Raw genomic sequence first — 16,510 nt, forward strand, 5'->3', positions numbered from 1 at the left:
AAAAGTTTAAGAACATCTCATTTTCTTTTTACTTCCTATACTTCCTGTATGTGCTACTCTGTAAACTTGTCTAACATCGTAAAAATACCATAAGGTATTTAAATGGTGTAAGACTTTTCTCCAGAACTGTGCATAATGTATTTGACCAACTTAACCCGGATTGACACAAATTGAACTAGGTTAATTCTTTATATAATACAGTGAGCTAAGTGGTGTACTGACTGGGTGGTTTATCCATGATTTGAACCGTCCTGAGTGAGGATCACTCAGCAGTCTTTCAGCTCTGGGAAGCTTTATAGCAGCTTTTAGCGTATTGATCAGCAGTTCCTCCAGGGCTTGTTGTGCAAACGTTACTTTTGAGACATGCTGTGCACACATTAAAAAGAATGCAGCATCCAGATTCCTATACAGCAGTGGCTCAGGTTCTAATGGGGGAAATAAAGAGGATGATTGGCATTTCATCTATGGTGATTTGCCAAATACAGAAGCTACTCGGGTAATATGATTTAAAACAATTTTAATGATTAAAAAGCACTTTCTATATGAACATTTATCAAAAAGGTAAAACTTGTAGACTCATTCCATATCCTTTTCAATTGTAACCCAAATTTAGTTTCAAAAAGAAAATAGGGACAGTGCATAAGCCTGATGAAAAAAGATTTTTCTTATAGAAATATCCAACCATAGAGAAGACTGCTGACATGTAAGGAAGACAACTTGCTGATGATATGGCTGTTCAAATGGTGATGCATGCAATTATGTTATGGGATAGTTGAGTGGAAATAAAAATAAAAAATAAAAAAAAAGATTAAAATACTTCCACATGGGGGTGGCATTTGCTAGGTTTAACATAAACAGTTTGATTGTTTAGTTATTTTAACAAAAACCCAGCAGTGACTCAAACCTGCAGCGAAAGATGTGGGCATATTGACGCTTGTTTCTTTACCATCTTTAAAACCTTCTTTTTCCAGAGCAAATTTTGAATCTCTCCTATCTTTTAAGTCTTATGCCTAAGAGCTTAAGGTTTTAGAATCAGACAAAACTATTGAAAAATTGTGTTCATAATATTCTGTTTATAACAAAATTAATACATTTGAATGAAAACTGACCAATTAAGGAGTTATGGAGGAGGTTACTGAGCTTAAGATATGACAGGATATTCTCTCATGGAAGGATCTGAGGAACATAGCAGGAAGGGCCAACCATGTTGCAGCAGGTTGGGAAGGTAGAGAAGTATATTTTCTCATGAATGCTACGGTTAAAGAGAGACGGTTTAAATCTAAAAGCTAAAAAGAAGGATAGGAAGGAAATATGTCACCATAGCCCTCCATAATTTGTCCTCTGCATTCAGCCCATCCCTTAAGGGTGGACTATACTTCTGCAACCACACACATCAAATGTCGCTTGCGTCTGGTTGCGAAACTGTTTTGCTGCCATGCTTCTGCAACATCGGTCTGGAATTTCTAGGGACGCACAACAGTTTCCCGCCAAAGGGCAAGGGGGAGCCTATTCGAGAACTCGCAAGAACTTCGGCCGTTGGTCACGAGAACTTCTTCGGCGGTACCAGCGAGAGCGTCGATTTCCCAAAACAACATTTCTGAGGCATTGTACAAGTGGTTGCCCCGGCACCGAATCGAGAAGGACGACCACACAGACAGCCGCAAAGGCATACCAAGGACCAATGACAGTGGCTTTTTGTCTGCGCACTTCCGCTTGAGGTCTGCGCGGGTTTGTGGCCGTCCGACGTGTAGTCAGGATTTTTTTTAAGGTGTGCAATGACAGTTGCAGAGCCTCTGCGCGTGGGGCGTGGTCGCGCATAGACAGATTTGACGGTTGCAGAGCCTCTGCGTCAGAAGTATAAATTGCCCTTTAGAGAGCAGTGTGCTGCTATGCCAAGAGGCACACAGGAAGCATTCTAGGGTTTAAACGGTCTAAGTTTCAAACCAGTGAACTGTTGACCCCTTTCCAGGATGCAAACAATGTGATCTCTACCCATTAAAAAACCACTAGCATAGGAAACCAGGGGGGGCATTTGAAACACAGGCCTTATAATTTCCTACTTTTTGTTGTTTATTTTTAAGGATTTATAAGAACTTTAATGCAAGTTGTGAGGTTTGCAACACTGTTGTTGCATTTAACACTGAAATGTTATTACTATGGCTGTTTTTATCTGTATTAGACAGGTACCATGCTCAGTGTGTACCCCAGGACCACTAACAGGATTAAGCAGCTACAGAACATGCATGCAGGGATTTTTACATGACATTTTATGCCATGAAATGAAAAAGATGTCTTCACAACGACGAATAACAAAACAGAGTAGAGGTTTAGCCTTCTCTGAGCTACCTTTCCCCTTCCCCACAATCAAAGGCTTACGTAGTCCTCTACGCACAGCTTGTGGGTGCTGAAGCTTTCGTGTGGTTTACAGACTGACTGCATGGCTTTTTTTGGGCTTCTGTGTACACCAGAGGAAAAAGGGCTTTTTTTTTTCAATTGTTTTTTTTAGGTTTAACTCTTAAACAAAACAAGCAAAATCTAGCAGAGCTGCTTTTATATGGTTTTGAATTTCAATATACATGAAAAAAAGCATATTATTTGACAAACAACTACATTGTGTTCAGGCTTACTCTACTGAAACTGAAGGGATTTTCCTCGGCTTGCCTGAGAACTTGTTCGGCTTTAACATGAAAGAAAAAAATCCAGAAACTGTGTCTTGAAGTTAAGCTAATTTAAGCAAGAAGATATAAGCACTAACAAAAGCTTAATTAGAGATGGACCGATAAGGCTGATGCCGAATAATTTAATTGTATCTCGATATGTGCAGCTGATTTTGTGGGCCGATTCTTCAGGCCAATTTTGCTTTTCCTTCCTTCCTACTTGATAAACATAACATATCAGGGCTGGTGGTGGGTGGAAAAAGCGACTTGTATTATTTGCTTGCAGGCGCGCTGGAAGCTGTTTCAAGCGAGGGGGGCTGTTGGCTGGGTTGGAAAACATGTGACGTCATTATGTTGAGGGCTGTGGCTGACGTTTTTAACATAATATTGTAGGCCTACATTTGTCGCCAAAAACTGCCATTTAAAATGCATCGGAACAAAGCATGAATATTTTAAACTTTATTTCTTCTCTTTTAATCATTCAAAACAAACAACAGCTCCCAATCAACAGGATCAGGAATACTTGAATAAAACATGGCCTAAATATCGCCTAAACTGAGCATTGAACGTCTTGAAAGTCCATTCGACTATGGATATGGGGGAATGATTTCATATCTGAAACAAAAAACACACACACACAAAAAAAAAAATTAACTAATTTCATATTTTATCACTAAATAGCTTAATACAGACATAATATTTAGTGATATGCAGCCTTATTCTAGCGTAGACTTCTTCAGCCACAGGACTAAGATGAATAGGCACATAACGCTAAATGCGGCAGTATAGGGGAATTAAAACCATTAATTACCTCGAAATAGTCAGAAATACGTTTCTGCTGCCTATTGCTAGCCATGCCTAAACGAATGTGAGGTGGCGGAAGCTTCCGGGGGAGTAGCCTAGTTTTTTATGAAATATTAAAATAATGAATCATTTGTTTATATCTTAGACACAGCCCATCATTTTAATCCCATATCAAACACAGTCTTTTAAAAAATAAATACATAAAATTTCATGTTTTTAAGTACCATATTATGTTACTCCATAGCCCCCCACCATGGGGGGCTGATGCTTTGACGAGGGAGGCTGCAGCCCCCGCAGCACCCCCCTTCCCGTGCCACTGTTTGCTTGTTGTAATTCAGCTAATTGGACGAATTTCAGTGCGATTTTGACAACTTTTGGGCCGATTCTCAATTCACAAGAATGCAAGTACGGACTTGTGTCCTCGCCAAGTATGTTCTTGACAAGAAAACAGGAAATTATGGAATTGGGGAGAATAGGAGAAGGCGGCATAGATATGGGTCAATTGGAACTGATGCGTACTCGTGATGTAACCACATGCTCAGCTCGGCTGGAGCTGCATTTCCCCTACTGTTATTAATAGTCTCTAGATGATAGGAAATTCCTACTTTTTCACTTAGAGGGGGAATGATAATTAACACAGGTCAGATCAAATGAACATTTTGCCAAATAAAGCAAAAAAAATAAATAAAAAATGGCATCACAGCCAGCAGTACCTCACACGCAGCTATGCGGAAGGGCTAAGGCGAGCCCTGGCTGCAGTTACCCTGATGTCCTCTGGTTGCCGTGGTCCTCTAAACATCAGAACCTTTTTTTAAATAACGCACTAAATCAGTAAACAGGACACATGGTGAAGCTTAAAATATAATGGGGGAGGGGCGAGAACAATATCCGGGGACTTTGTTCTAAGTCTTGTTTTCTTGTGAATTGAAACAGTATTATGGCTGAGGATGATGACGTTTCACGAGCACATGAGAACGCATAAGTACACATATTGAGAATCTGCTTCGGAATAACCAGCGGCAGTACTGAAAAGCACTGGACAGAGCCCTGAGAGAAGGAGCCAAATATCAATCAATCGGCCAATATGCTCATGACAAAATTTCAGTGAAGCGGTCTGCTACACTGAAATATGCTGCTTGGAACCACTGGGTATTAACAAAGGTTACATAAGTCTCAATTTTAACAAAAAGCAACATAAATAACCAATAAAACTAAAAAATAACAATGAATAGCAAACAGATGTAGTGTCAATGCAGGAGCTTCACAGGATCTCAAGGCATGGTTCCTGAATGCCATAATGAATGTAGCCGCTTTTAAAAAAAAAAGCATTACAATTTGGAAATATTTTGGATTTAAAAGAGAAAAAATACTAAGCCTGATTAATAAGTGTTTAATTTAAAATTTATAGGGTATCAATTTCGTAAGGCTCTTGTGGAAAGTGTTCCCAAAAGGGAGGTAAATTCAGTACAACCCCTTGAGCTGCTTGGGTAAGTCATGCCTCCATGTCGAACTTTTAGCCAATCATAGCAGAAGTAGCAGCAGTGACGTATCACCTCTTGATTTGTTTAAAAACTAACAGAGTTAACTGATAAATTAAACTCTTACCAAATCTATAATTTATAGCACTCTTTTAGTACTATGAAATAAGTGTTAGGTATGATTCATGCTGTCAAGGGATCAGGTCAATCGCGGTATTGGTCATTACTCAAAGCTGCAAAATCAGTATCAAAGGAAAAGGTTTTAATGGGACATTCCTACTTTGAATGGTCCAATATTAATTCATAAAACCCACTTATTGATCATTTGCTTGTACAGAAACATTGAGACAGTTTAAGAAATCAAATAATGTCTTGAGTTTACAATGTGTTTGCAGTCAAACTATTTAAAAAGCTGCGCCTATAGTATTAGGTATGAGCATTGGCATGGGTGTTGCGATATGATACATGTCACAATTCTTGTGTCATGATACGATATTATCCCGATATTGCAATATCACTATATATTACAATATTTTTTCCCAAATATCAAAATTACATTTAAGTTCTGTATATGTTCATCATAGGTTTTTGATCATTTAGTCATTTTGGCATCCATGTTGTTTGGGGTTGTAGTCAGTCCATGTCTTTCACTTTAACGGCCTCAACTACAGATATGGTGCTGCGCCACAAAGCAAAAGGGGTACACAGCGCCATCTATCAGAGTGGTGGTGCAGGGGTGGCCATTTTTCCCCTCATTGCTTTAGGTAAAATGTTTTGTTTTTAAAATCGATACTAGGAACTGAAAAATCCATATTTTATCAGGCAGCCGATAATCATGATATATCAACAAACAATTTTTTTCCTACACCCCTATACAGTATGGTTTGAATCAATTAAAATTAGTGTTGCACCGATACCGATACCAGTATTGGGCGGGGCCCCGATACTGCACTAAAATGGTGGGATCGATATCGATGAGTACCAACAAATAGGGCACCGATTAGAGTCCTGCAACGGGTCGGGTACCAGGAAAAATGCTCTTTTGCGGGTGAAAAATACATAAATAAAAATAAACGGGTTGGGCGGATATTTTTTTTAGTGCGGGTGGGTAGTTGGTGATTTTTTTTTATTTTTTTTTTTTATGCGTGTCTATTGTTATGGACATCAGAAATCTTATATTAATCAGGCACTGTCTGGGGTCACCCTTGTTGTAGCTTGAAGCCCTGCTGGCAGTGTGGGCTTCCCTCCAAAAAGGCCACAGTCAGTGCATACACGTCTGCTGCAGCGTACTATAGCCTATTACTTGATGTTTTAACGTTTTAAATATCAACGGGTCGGGTCGGGTTCGGATTTGAATTGAAGATATCCGCGGGTGACGGGTCGGGTTCGGTAGTCATCCTAACGGGTTCGGGCGGGTGCGGGTTGGTAAAACTCGACCCGTGCAGGACTCTAGCACCGATACCATTTTGAAAACCAAAAGTTTATTGAACTATTGTCACCCATTCCAGGTAGGCAATAAAAGTTCTACTGGATTCACTTTGTAATAGTCTTTTTTTCCTGCTTCTCAAAGGTAGGCAGCAGCTTGATAAAGCAATTATTTTACATCCAAGTAGTATGCAGTTCTTCGTATATACACACACATCAATTTCAAACAGATGGTATCGGTATCGGCCAATACAGCACAGCCAGGTATCTGGGCCAAAAAATGGCATCGGCGCAACACTAATTAAAATGACTGCATTTTATTTTTGGTAAGGTCATGTTAAACAAAAAGGATACAATAAATATTTAGAGTTTAAACAAATTTTTACCATTTATGAAGTTTTTGAGAATAATATGAAGTAAATATTTAAATTTATTATTAATATTATTTCTAAGATTAATATAAAAAATCAAAGATAACTAAAATAATTAATGACCGCAGCACTAGTTGATGCCTCATTAAGGATCTATTATTTGGGCGTGCAGGTGGCGCAGAGGCTAGCATGCTCGACCCATGTACGGAGTCCTTAGTCCTTGAAGCAGCAGACACGGGTTCGAATCCGACCTGTGGTCCTTTACCGCCCCCCCTTTCCTGTCAGCTTACTGTCGACAAAAAGAGCCACTTGTGTTGTTAAAAAATTTAATTCAATTCAAAAACAAAATAAAGAGTATCTATTATCGTACCCAAATAACAACAGACCAAATCATAACCCATTTCTGTCTCTACTTGGTCCCCCCTCTACAAGTTTCTGCTCTCCGTCTGTGTATATCTGCATTTTTTAAACATCTCAAGAGTTGTCATATATAGCAGCACTCTCTCCAGCAAGTACATATCCAACTATGTTTGTGTTTTTTTAATTACTAATCACTAAATTTTGCTGCGTTTATATTGATCATTATGTTAATTTTACTGAGGAAATCTGTTATAAGTACAAATATAATTCTGCATGCAGAGACGACAATCCTAAGGAGACGCTGTTATTGGTCTTTCACTGTGGTGGATGGACGGACGTGCAGATGCATGCTGTGTCAAGAATTTGTCTTAGTCTGGTTCTCTAAGCTCTGCTCCTCTAAAATACATGTTGGGGTGTTTTTTATTTCATAGAGAATTTAAAGAGAACCCAGAAAGAGCTTGGAATAACCCAAGGAAAGAACATCATCTCGAGTGTGAGACTGACGCTTGGTTATTGTGCTCCTTTAAGGGGAGCCTGCTAGAGCCAAAAATGCAGATTATTGCCTGAATAAACAGATCAATAGATGGTAAATTTGCCGTTCTTCTAATCAGTTCTGGCTTGACTGAAATAGGTCACAGCACCAGAATACAAGCAACTCTTTGTCTCCCCTCCAGCAGTGAACAGACATGGGAATGAAGATAGAAAAGAAGGATCTAAAAGCTCCAATCGTTCTCCTGGAAAAATATTCAAGTGTTTGTGCTCCTAATTCTTCATGCATGTAAACCTGTAAAGCATCATCAAGGCTGCCAAATACTCAAATGACCCTCAGGAAATCTCTCTTCTTCAAACAATCAGAATCTGATTGCAAATCCAGCTGTAATCTCAAATGCACGCTCACTTTTGAGTCATACTCCCTTCTCCCTCCGCCTGTCCTGCTTCACCGTTCATCAAAGGCTTTCTTTGTGACAGCTTTATATCCAGAATACGGCCGCGGGAGTAGTGTGTTAGTGATTGTTTAAACCTGCCACGAGCCCAGAGGAAACCTGCTGGGCTGCAATTCATTTCCAAATAAAGCAGGGATGTGTTACTTCAGCCTGCAGCAACAGCAACCATGCAAGATCTCAGAAAAATTACATTTTAGTACCAATTAGGGAAGAACCTGCAAAACAAAAATACTCCAGGTGCATCTAAAAAAACGGCATCTGACAGCTGGAATTGTAATTCATTGTCGTAAAGCCGGAAGCAATGTTTTGTTTGCTTTTAAAGTGGTCAGAGAGCAGCATTGCTTCCTCAAAGCGTTTCCAATCAGATGTTGAAATCACTGCGACATCATCGCTCTCTTTGTGAGAACCATCTACCAGCTGTTTTGCAGCTTGCACCAGAGAAGCAGCGGCGACGAATCAACTGAGCCGTCAGTCAGCGGTGGGATTGGAAAAGATGAGAACCCAGCAACAAAGCGGGGAGGGGGGCTGCACTTGTCAGAGCTCAGCATGATAGAGGGTGGTCTGTAAGAGCTTCAGGCATGAAGCAGAGAGTGTGCAAAGATGCCCGATACGAAATAAGTTCCTCGCTTTGTCCTCGTTTTGCTTCGTTTGGTCATAGATAACAGGCTATCGGAGGCAGCTCTGCTTGCCTGGAGGGAACAAAGACAAAGATGGAGCGATTTCCACAAAGGAAGTTAGGGTCGGATGATACATACACACAGATTGGTGTGACTCACATCATGTCTGGTTTTTACACGGAGGAGTGAACTGTGGCTTCCACTGCAACACAAAGGTTTCTAAGGGTGCCTCCTGTCAGGGGCCATGTTTAAAGTTAGACATAGAGCTGCCAAAGGGCTCTGTTGGCAGAAGATCACAAACACAGCTGCACTAATGGCTTACACATTACAGACAAAAAAAATTCATTTTCAAATTACGTAAAAGACAAAAGCAGGCAAGTGAGGCATGCTCTGACCATGTGAAGGAAAACTGCACTCATTGACATGAACAGCATAGGGGAACATCAGTTTTCAAGTCTTACCAGTTGTAATACTAACTGGGCCATGTAACCCATGGTTACGGTTTAATCTAAACCATTCCTCTGCAGCTCTGGATGCTTTCTAAAGCTGGAAGGTGAACCTCCAGCTGAACTCTCCTTTTACAGCCTCCATTCACCTTATTTAGCAAAGAATGTCACAGCAGGTAGTCAGTATAACAATGCAAACTTCACTGATAAATCTTTCATCCCGTCTTTTCATCAGCAGTGATGACCCTGATCAGAGATTTCACCAGCAGGCGTGGGTCCCTTTGAAAGTTAAGCGGCTCAAAGAGAACGGAAATGGTTATTCATTTTAGAAAAGGCAAAAGCTGCCATGTTTCAATTCAATTTTGTACATTATTAGAAAACGTTTAAAATGTTGCAAAGAAGAAATAAAACAAAATTAGGAATTTCTTCAGAAGTTGACATTAGGCATGGCAGTTATAGGCAGGAAGCAGAGGCTGCAGACCAACATGGACCACACATCTGAGAAAAATGGAGAGAGGTGTTTAGGAATGTGCTGCAATCAGGAAAGTTGTAGTTGTACTAGTAAAATAGTGCAGACGATGTTACATGCTTTCTGGACATGTAGAGAAAGTATATATAGATCAGAACATATTTCCATCTCCTGTTTAAGGACATTAACACTAAAAAAACAACCTGGAGCATAAAACATTCTTTGACAAATCTGAAGATATTAAATGAAATAAACAATTCCTTAAAAAAAAAAAAAAAAGCATAAAAAAAAAAAAAGAATTGAAACGTGGCCAATTGTTGGCCACCCCTACCATTTCTCCCTCTAATACAGATGGTGGCAGCAGTAATACTCTCAAGTGGAATATTCAAAACATTTGAATTTTTCATATATTACTTACTATTTTTTCATATATTCATAATTACGTGACAACAAAAACATTGTGGTTAATTATGCACATCAATATACTAACATTAAAGATGATAAGTAAAGAATTCATGCTCTTTTCAGAACTAGATTTGGTCTTATATGGGGTAAAGAGTCTTCAGTGAAATCAGAGATAAATCATATTTTTCATAAAAACGTATTAAAGGCACACTATGCAACATTTTTCAGTTAATTAATGTGTTCCATAACGTTTTGGATGATTAAATGAGTCATTTCAGGTTGAACAAAGGTATTCTCGGCCGCCCTGGTGGTCTGTGGGGGAAATACCGCACTTGCAATTGCAGGAGCACCGACCCGCACCCACAGGCTCAGAAGTCTCGCAAGAGTCAGTCTTGCTTTACGGCGAGAACTGCTACACGCCCCCAGGTAAAAGCATGCTCGTTGCTAGCACAGTGGCGATCTTTGTGCAGTTATGCTACGTTCACATCGGACGCAGCAAAATCGCGTCTGCTGCTTCATTTTTACTGCTTGTACCAGTTAGTTCTGATGCACGGCTGAAGCAGCTTTGCTGCCTTGGCTGCGCGGTGCAAAAGTGTGTCTGACGCACGTTGGGCGGAGCTTCACTATCCTTTCTCTGCCTTGCAGCTATATTTGCTGTGATCAGTGGGAATAAAGTAGCTTTAATATGTGTTTAAGTGAGAAAATACACCTGAAAACGTAATCAGTGCCGTCAGTTCATTCAGATTATTATCCTGCCTTCAATATTTTTTCTGTCGGAGCCGCTCAGACCCCCACATACCAGCGGTGCGCCTAGGAATCCCTTCATCAGCAGCCTCTGGCCGGGTCGCCTCCTCGCGGTTCACCGCGGCAGCTGGTAGGTGTTTTTCATCTAAATAATCCAAACTGCATATTCTGCCGGCAGATTTCTGCATTTTAAGTTAATTTAGGCGTCAATAAACTGTTTAAGAGGAGTGATCATCAGCGCTGTGTCTCTCTCCCTGCGTCAGATGCTTAAACGCGCCCGACGCGCTGCTTCAGCTGCTCAGACGCGCTGCGCCTGCTGCTCAAAACGCGCCGCGGGACCTTTTGCTGCGCCTTGACGCGCGTCAACCATTGCCTTTCCATGTAAACTCGCTGCTTCTGTCGCGCCAGCTGCGTCCAGTGTGAACGCAGCATTAGTCATTCGTTGCGTTCGCCTGTCTGCTAAGCTCAAAACAACCGCGCCTGGCTTGACGGAGAAACCAGGAGAACAGCTGTGCATATTTACGACAGTGCACTTTTACTTTCGCCCTCAGGGGGGAGCCTTGCTGGAAAATCAACACCGGTTGCATAGTGTACCTTTAAATAATAAATTTGTGTAGATATTAGGACTTGTAAATATCTATTTTATAAAAAAAATAATTATTGATAAAAGTAGATAAGTAATAACACTTGAAACGATTTTAAGCCCAGAACTCAAACCTGAAAAAATGTTATCCACTACGCTTTTTATCTAGAACGTTTAAATATATGCTTCTGTTTGTAGACATATTTGGTCTTATCTTTGGTTTGACCCTGAGGTTCTGGCGCCTATCCACTATCAGCCCCCCCTCAGTGTACATTGGTTAATGCCTGGCCACCCTAATAAACATTTTCTAGCTACGCCTCTGACGGTGACCTCTCAAACATAGTAAGAAAGCTCATCAATGAATATATTTTACTTGAAGCTTTGGGGTTTTCATGCAAAATGAATTTATATCCAAAGGTTTTAGTCTTATTTAATTGAGATTTAACTTGTAATTTTATCTGCCGCTTCAGGCTTCAAACTTGCAGGAACAAAAAAAAACTGTTGGTTATTGCTAAAACGTGAGTGAAGATTGTGCAACCTTATGTAACTTGACCAAACTGTAGAAGGGGAGATCAGTCAGTTCCAACATTTTCTAGGATACCTGAATGCCTCACCACAAACTGCCACCAGTATTCATAATAATTTTATAATTGAATTTTATTGATCTCACATTGGAGAAATGTACCTCTCCATTTAACCCATCATCTTGGGGAGCAGTGGGCTGCCATCGAGGGGCACCCGGGGAGCAGTGTGGGGTTAAGGGTCTTGCTCGGAGACCAAGAGTTGCAGTCTGTGGGACTGGGCCTCGAACTCAGAACCTCTGGATTCCAAGCTCCATGCCCTAACCACACCACCAAGAGCGGATTTAGGAAATTCGGGGCCCTAGGCAAGGACAGGCAGGGGGCCCTCTGAATTGAGAAGGCAACACATAAACATAACCATTATACAGATACTGAATTTTTTTTAAGAATAGACATACATCATTTGTTCTACCTTTTGTCCCTCTCTTCTTATCCGTTTTCCTCTCTATGTTTTCTTTTGTCCCTTGTTCTTTTCATATTGGCAATGTGCTAAACTGACCTTTAATGCTGTCTCAAAAGGAATCAAAGATTTTCCTATAACGAAACCCAATCTAACTTGGCTGATTGCTCCTTCCTGTGTTTCCAAAAAGGCAACAGCAAAACTAAATAACCCAGTCCTTCTTTTTACTGTAGACAAGCCATGATCTGCTTATCTGTTCTCCATTTTTCATTTGGATGAAATAATAGCTGCATGAATAGCAGGAGGCTGGGTTACCAATCTACTTGCTCTGGAGAGTAGAGTTCACTGCTTTTATGTTGTCGCCAATGTCTCAAGTAGCATAATAAAGTCGCTAGATTTGGCGATGGGTGCTTTTTTATAAAATAAAAGCACTAGAGGGGTCTGAAAAGTCACTAAATATAGCGACAAAAGCGCTAAGTTGGCAACACTGCTCTTCCTGCCATTTGTTTTCAAATGATTTGCTGCTGTCTGTTTGGACCTTTCTGAACATGTGCAGCAAATGGACTGAACCAATGTGGTGGACACTGAAGGGGGAGGGGCCTGAGACAATATTATAAGCGTTCTGATGGCATTTTACCGAAAGGATTTTTATCAAAAACATAATTAATGTGCACAAATAAGTAAAAGCTGTATTAACCATACATGTAAAAGTAGTTTTATGGGGCCCCCAGGAACTTGGGGGCCCTAGGCAACCACCTAGATTTGCCTAATGGTAAATCCGCCCCTGCACGCCACCACTGCCCACTGAGGCTCCCCACTCTTAAAAGCTCTTGGCAACAATTGTGAACGCTCCAACCGACAGCTGTCTTTGTCAACAGATTCTAGCTCCTGAGTCGTAGGTGTCTGCAGCTCCTCCAGAGTTATCAAAGGCTGCAACTTTGTATTGGATTTTATTTAGGACTTTTAGAGTTAATGGGTTGAATAAAAACAAAGAAACTCATCATTGTATTGGCCTATTATATCCTAATAAAAATACATACATGACTTTGGTTTTAATATATTTGTTGCATAACTGTTTTTTTACACACTGTTTCCTAACTTAAGAAGCAGCAGAAATTTGGAGCCAGGCCGCTGGTGCAGAGATCTGAACCCATGAGAGGTGAGCTGATGGTTGGCTGAGCGTGAATCTGCTGCCACCTCGTCGGCTCCCCTTACAGCGCTGTCTGTCCACAGCAGCGGACTGCGATCATGATCGTGCTTAGGTTTGAGCTAGAGTTTATCTTAATGTACGTGTATAAATATATACACACCGTATGTTTCAAAACCCGGCAGCACTTTGATTTTCAAGTCAAACAGATGGACAAACCCAAAAGGTGATTCTGTTTGGAAGCCTTTGGCTCCTGCAATGACTGTGTGTGTTTGATGTGTGTTTTAAGCTCAGAAAAATGGTCATTCAGTTCAGGCTGGTCGGCTGCAGCATCAGCCTGGGTTACCGCAGACTTACAGGTTTTTTTTTAGGCTTCAAAGAAACAGGAAGTTAACTTCTAGCGAGTTTTTTTTTTCTTCAGAAAAGCAACCTCAACCATCAACAGATTTAGCAAAAAATAAAATTGTGTGCAACAGTTTCAGGTGTAATTTCATGAACGTTCGAACCAAAAACACTTAACTTTCTTTCATTCATATTTTCTACAGTTCAACCTAAATGTATTCTCTTTGACAGAAAATTTTGTGACCCGTTTAGTGATAAAAAAAAAAAAAAAAAGCCAATCAAAAATAGTTGCAGCCTTTTTTGCAGTCTGTTTTATCGTAATATGTAAAACATTAAGTGTGCTGACATTTTTCTGACATTTTTCATTTTACTTGTGAGCCTTTGTAGGCTTTAATTGTGGAAATTTGTATTCAATGTGTAATTATATTATGTCTTTTCATGAAGGGTTTTAGGATTTTATCTGTAACACAGTGATAATCTATTTAAGCTATACTGGAAAATATACATTTTAATTGCATGTGAAGTAGATACAAGCATGTATAAAAGGACTTGTTTTTTTAATCTACTATGAAAACCAAGAACTTCAATGAGAAAGGGAGTTAGGAGAGGAGCAGGAGAGACTCCACAGGTTCTGGTAAAAATACTTTAAACAGTCATAGTTGCGTCTACAGATGAGATACCTGTAATCTGAATGTAGCAAATACTTATCAGAGCATTTTTAGGTACTATTGTGATAAAAATAATATTGAGGATAAAAACACACTGTTAATTTTTTTAAGTCAATCTTAGCTAACTGTATAGCTGTGAATTCATACCATGGCAATCCCCATAATCACAAACAATACTTTTGAAATAAATATAAAAATTTTAAATAGGCTTCTTCGGGACACTGATTACATAGAAAAGTGTGATTTATATTACAAAACATTGCATTGTAACGACATTTAAAGTTGTAAGGAAGCGACCGTTCCAACCGTTTCCGAATTCTCCAGCGTGGTGCCCGACTTTAAACAAGTGAATGCGATTTGTTGCTTATCAAAGGGGGCGGGATTGTTGTGGGGGAAGGTTCGCAAGCAAGTTTGGTTGTGGCCAGTGTCTCATAAGCATCTTGCTAACCAATTAGCAACTTAGTGCTAGTAGGTTCCCAATAGGAAATTCCATTGGGACCAAGTAGCACTAAATTGGTGACTTAAAACAACACTGTCAAGGAACGCTATGGACAGAGGAAACATGCAAGAGGAGGAGAGTTTTGTTTCGGAGGTCATAGATTAGTTTGCTCCATCATACATTTTTTTATTTAGAGGAGGAAAGCGGGGTCGAAGATGTTGTGGAAGAGGACGCCAGGGCGGCAGAAGCTTGGTTTGGTATAGAAGGCTTACAGCCGTACATGTTTGAGCCCTTGCTACGTAACGCTGCCAGCTCTGTTAGCTCTACGCCTGCTGAGGACACAGGCGTCCATCCCCATAAACACTGGGACGTAACTCAATGGGAAAGGAAATTATTCTTATTTCAATTGTTGCATTTATTAACTGCAACATATGAATCAAGATGCTATGACTGAAAAAATTTGATTGACAGATGGCCGTTGAAATATGATTGGCTGAATTTAGGTGTTCAGGCTGACGTAAAACTAACTGGCCAGCATAAGATCACGAAAAAAAACACATATTTTAAGACAGGATTTATTTTTTTAAATACACATTTTCTACATTTTGGGACAATATCATCTATCAATATATACATGTTTAAGCCAGAATTATATGACATTTAAATATGACTTCCCTACTACTTTAATCATATACTTAAAATTTGCCAATCCCCCATTGGGAGAAAAGTAAAGAAGAAAAATATAATAATCACAATTCACCCATATATATTTTTTTTTATCATCATTAAATCTGATTGACAACAATTGAAACGATTAATCAAAATTGTTGTCATGACTATCACAATTATAATAAAAGATATAACAAATGACAAACCCACAAATGAAACTGATAAATAGTTTGAGCCAAAAAAAAAAACATTTTTATGGAGGTCTGGATTTTTTATTTTAGGTTGGATTATTTCAGCCTGTAGCAAACTTTGATGCATTGAATATTGAAGGGCATTTTGCTGACCTTTTTAAAAATGTATTTATAAAAAGGCTAATGACATTTAATCGAACATATTCATCATACAAAACTATCATATTTATTATTGAACATATATGAAGGAGCTTTTTACCTCTGCGGCTCCGCCAAGGATGTTATGCTTTCTATTGAGCTTGTTTGTCTACTAATAGAATTACTAAAAGTTATGGAAGGATTTTCATGAATTTCTTTATCAGAGATATGGCTCATACCAAGGAACAATCCATTACATTTTGGTGATGATCCAGATCCTAATCAGGATAAGCGAAAAAAAATTTTTTTAAGCTACAGTGTGTAATAATTACAGGCATATAAAGTCAGAAATTTAATATATTATACATAACTATGTTATTTATCATCACCTATGAGCTCAGCCTTTTAACCATAATATTTGCGTTGCCTTAGAATTCGTTATTTATAATTACATAGGAGCGGGTCTCGCAGCCATGGAGGCTGACATCTTTGCGCTACGGCAAGCGCAGAGGCAACAAACTAGCGATTGCGAGATCTCCCATGACGCTCAAAAATAACTACGGCAAGTTGAGAGAGATGAACTGAGACGGTACTGAACAGTAGATGGCAGTATTATGCCTGAGAAGCGTTTA

General features: G+C 39.6%; 1 protein-coding gene across 2 annotated transcripts in view; it reads right to left on the bottom strand.

The window, feature by feature from the left end:
• Positions 1 to 16,510, bottom strand: part of LOC119780127 (flocculation protein FLO11-like) — a 51,838-nt gene that overhangs the window by 24,949 nt on the left and 10,379 nt on the right. The gene's annotated exons all lie outside the window — the stretch shown is intronic.

Source organism: Cyprinodon tularosa, unplaced genomic scaffold (genome assembly GCF_016077235.1).
Source record: "Cyprinodon tularosa strain WSP-4 unplaced genomic scaffold, ASM1607723v1 ctg155, whole genome shotgun sequence".
In the NCBI taxonomy this organism is placed as follows: Eukaryota; Metazoa; Chordata; class Actinopteri; order Cyprinodontiformes; family Cyprinodontidae; genus Cyprinodon; species Cyprinodon tularosa.